Source organism: Chiloscyllium plagiosum, unplaced genomic scaffold (genome assembly GCF_037043375.1).
Source record: "Chiloscyllium plagiosum isolate Xiang-an unplaced genomic scaffold, Cpla_swu_hap1 HiC_scaffold_48, whole genome shotgun sequence".
In the NCBI taxonomy this organism is placed as follows: Eukaryota; Metazoa; Chordata; class Chondrichthyes; order Orectolobiformes; family Hemiscylliidae; genus Chiloscyllium; species Chiloscyllium plagiosum.
In genome coordinates this window covers 26,049,928-26,054,449 of record NW_028270186.1, presented here as the reverse complement: position 1 = coordinate 26,054,449, position 4,522 = coordinate 26,049,928, and the positions used below count along the sequence as shown (strand labels likewise).

The 4,522-nt window shown below is 42.7% G+C and overlaps 1 non-coding gene across 1 annotated transcript; it reads left to right on the top strand.

Annotated features, from left to right (window-relative positions):
• Window positions 1-3,994: 3,994 nt before the first annotated feature.
• Window positions 3,995-4,066, top strand: trnag-ucc (transfer RNA glycine (anticodon UCC)). The gene has a single exon. It is a non-coding gene; the product is annotated as a tRNA-Gly (tRNA).
• The last annotated feature ends 456 nt before the right edge of the window (window positions 4,067-4,522 follow it).

Here is a 4,522-nt window from a genome sequence, read left to right as displayed (position 1 = left end):
ATATTGTCCCGCATCATTTATGATGGGAGCTGGCAGGACTGCAGATATTATGTCTGATCCGTGAGTGATAAAGTCAATTAGCCTTGTCTATCCGTTGCTTCTTATGGTTTCTGGCATGCAACTATTTCTGAGTCGTAGCTTCACCAGGTTGACACCTTACGTTTAGATATACCAAGTGTACACACTCACAGAACATAGAACATAGAAAAGTACAACACAGAACAGACCGTTTGGCCCACGAGATTTAATTCTAATGTCAAATATAGTAACATAACCTACGCACCCCTCAACTCACTGCTATCCATGTGCATGTCCAGGAGTCGCACCATGTCCCCAATGACTCTGCTTCCACGACCACAGCTGGCAACTGATTCCATGCATTCACCACCCTCTGCGTAAAGAACCTACCTCTGACATCTCCTTTTTACCTTCCTCCTAATATCTTCAAACAATGACTTCTCATAACAGTCAGTCCTGGCCGTGGGAAAAGTCTCTTCCTATTGATTGTATCCTTTCCACACATTATTTTCTATACCTCGATCAGGTCTCCTCTCTTCCTCCTTCTCTCCAGAGAGAAAAGTCCGAGCTTACTCCAACTTTCTTCATAAGGCAAGCCCTCCAGTCCAGGCAGCATCCTGGTAAACCTTCTTTGCGCTTTCTCCGAAGCCTCGGCATTTTCCTATAGTAGGGCGACCAGAAGTAGACACAATATTCAAAGAGTGGTTTCACCAGGGACTTGGAGAGCTGCAGCAAAACCTCGCAGCTCTTAACCTCAATCCTCCTTATTGAAAGCGAATACTCCATATGCTTTCTTAATAACCCTATCCACTTGGGTGGCAACTTTGAGGGATCTGTGTACTTGCATACCCAGATCCCTCTGCTCATCCACACTACCAAGGATCCTGACTTTAATCTTATATTCAGCATTCGTGTTCCTCCTTCCAAAATGCATCACTTCGCTTTTATCCAGGTTGAACTCCATCTGCCATGCCCAGATCTGCATCCTATCTATGTCGCCCTGCAGCCTGACGTAGCCGTTTATACCGTCGACAATACCCGCAACCTTAGTGCCATCTGCAAACTTACTAACCCACTCTTCAACCTCCTCATCCAAGTCATTTATAAGAACTACAAAGAGCAGAGGCCCAAGAACAGAGCCCTGCGGGACCCCAATCACCATTTTCCTCCAGACAGAATATTTTCCATCTACAAGCACATTCTGCCTTCTGTCAGCCAGCCAATTCTGAATCCAGATCGCCAAATCTCACTGTATCCCATACTTCCTGACGTTATCTACTCTACTCTTCATTTCTCTTCGTCTACTCTTCATTTAACCAAGTTTGATCACTGGCTCCAAGTCCTAAGCCTCCCATTCATCTGCTTCCCCTGCCGTTCCATTTCTTCGTTGTCATGTCTTTAGAGCCTTGGTAAATTTGTACAGTGCATCTTGGAGGCTGTCGTTGAGTTACACCATGCAGAAGGACTGGCTCATACTTACAAACAGTCTCTAACACACTCATTAAAAGTCAGAACGCATAGGAACAGCTGAAACAAAAATAAACCAGGTTTCGTCAGGATTAAAGCACCTATCACTGCTGCGAACAGAGAGAGCTCCTGAGCAGTTGAAGACTTCCCTGTATCTTGTTCAGAGTCCCAAGCTGTTTAGTTGCCTGAGAACCAATCACATCGTTGCTGGTAGCTGACAGCCTTTGTCAGTGGTGAACTCGTGGCCAATAATCAATGAGCTCCTTGTCACAAACAAAGGCTGCATCTGTGTATAACTCCACTCATCTCCAATCACATTTCAATTATTGTGTCACTATCAGGTAAATTGCTGTCAAACCTTGCAGCTATCCTTCACTTTCGATCTGTTTGTAAAGTCGCTCTTTTCACATTTTAGTCCACAATCACACTCAATTCTTTTTTAAAATATGTTTTTATATGTATTCGCCCTGAGAAAACTAAAATGCCATTTCAAAAACGCATTTACTTGCAAAATACATGATGCACATTTTTTTATAACAAGTACAGTCTATTTATTAATTCTCCCTTCTTGCAATGTTATGCAACCTTCGCATTTCTTAAAGCTTTTACGTATTTCACCATTTGTATTTTAGGACAATATATCTGAATTCACATTCGGTTTTCTGGTGATGTGTATAATAAAATGGTTACAACAAACGACACCATCAAAATATGTTGCATTGTTAATTTGAAACATTTAAAGAAGGCCAGTGGATTACAATCTGTGTAATTTTGTATTTCATTGTTCTTTGTTTGGTGGTCTTCAAAGTACTGAAGATCTAACAGCAACCCCAAAGTCCCCTTTCCTATGGAAGAGTACTTTTCCAATGTTCGGTATTGATTCTAATAGAACTATCCTCCAGGTTCTCAATTTCTAATTTATCATCCTGGAACAAGAAAGCACTTAAACCCAATTCAGAAGCATCAGCGGCCATTTTGAAAAGACTGGAAAACGCAAGTATGGTAAAATAGGTTCATCAATTCAAATTGCTTTCATCCTTTCAACATTAACCTCGCACTCTACTAACTAAACCACCTTTTTCTTATTTCATTCAAAAACATGTTAAAGGCGCAGCTGTCCGGACAAAAGTATGGACAAATTTCCTGTAAAGTCAAACAATCCAAAAATCTATCAATTTCTCATTTAGTTTTAGGAAAGAAATTCTAATTGTATCACTTTTGCTGTCTCCATCAACATCTGTGCGCTTGTGTGTGTATGTCTGTGTGACTGTATGTGCACGTGTGTCTCTTTAAGTCGATATGTGTGCTTCTGTCTGTATGTGTCTTTGCACATCTCTCTGCATATGTGATTGTGTCTGAGTCTCTGTACGTATTTCCGTCTGTCACACACACAAAGACACAGGCACAAAACACACACACACACGCGCACATGCACACACACACACACACACGCACACACACACACATACACACACACACACACACACACACACACACGATATCTGGAGGTTCCAGAGGCGGAAGGTCAGGCGTTTTTCCTCAAGGCGTTGGGTGGTGAGTGAGTGGTTATAGAGAAATTCCTGGTCCTGCATGTCCTCGGCAGATTCGGAAGGGGAATTCAATTCTCCCTCCGACAGTTGTTATTTTGTATGTTGCTCCTGACCCATCGCAACACAGATCTGTGTGAATGCGCAAACCAACTCTCTCTATACATTTCACTCAAAATAATGTCAATAACAGGACGGATTAAAACAAAATGCAAACTGTGTTGAATGCTGGATGTAGGGAATCATTTTACTGTAGAGACTTTACAGCACTGACATCAGGCTTTCGGCCCATCATTCACAAACCAGTCTGCACTCCCTCTTGAAACCTCTCCAATTACCCAGTCTTATTGAAGACTGTCTGTGTGGAGTTTGCACATTCTCCCCGTGTCTGTGTGAGTTTCCTCCGGGTGCTCCAGTTTCCTCGCACAGTCCAAAGATGCGCAGGTTAGGGTGGATTTGCAACGCTCAATAGTCAATAGTGTCCAGGTGAGTGTTGGTTATATGGTTAGCCATGAGAAATGTGGGGTTACAGGAATAGCGTAGAGGGTGAGACTTGGTGGGATGCATGATGAGCCGAACAGCCTGTTTCTACACTGTAAGAGTTTTATGATCCTATACTCCATCACATCTATATCTGTGTATGAAGAAGACAATCACCTGATCAAATACCCCTTCAATGGGTCAACGTTTGTTTTATATCTGACGAAGAACTGCAGATGTTGCAGATCTGAGAGACAGCACAAAAATTGCTGGGAAACTCAGCAGGTCCGGCAGCATTTGTGAGGACTGAAACTTTTGGATCCAGTGATTGTTCTTAAGGGCTGAAGGCTTCTGATTTGGTGTTTTCAGACCTGTTGACGTTTGACAAGCAATTTCTTGTTTTGCTTTCAGCCCCAGTTCAGTTGGTGACTATCACGGCCTTGTTATGTGTGTTTCGGAAAAGGGAGAGCTTAGCTGCGAGCGCGGTGGTAGTGTAGTGGTGAGCATAGCTGCCTTCCACGCAGTTGACCTGGGTTCGATTCCCGGCCATCGCAGTGTTGTGGCTTTTCCTGTGGTTTTACAAGGAAAAGTCTTGAGCACCAACGTTGCATTCTTTGGCGAAACGGATTTGTCAGGTTGCTTTAGGGTTTTCATGGCGATGGTTCCTGTAAATTGCCATGACAATCCGGGCAGCGTTGCTCGAAAGCTTTCCTCTCTGCTTCCCATTGCTTATTTGAATATTGTTCGCAACATAAGGTTCGTTTTGTTTTGTACGAAAAGTGAGAGATTGCTGTCGTCAGAAACCTTAAATAATTACAGAAGCCCCTGGAAATTCGGACCGGATTCAACAGCTTCTATCGTGGACAGGAAGGAGGTTTAAATACATCAAATTTCTTCAAGGTTAAAATACATTCGCACCTCAAAACCATTTGGAAGCTTAAGAATTACAAACATCACATTATACCTTTTTCTCATCTGTTCAAGTTTCACAATATCATTCCGGTAGCAGG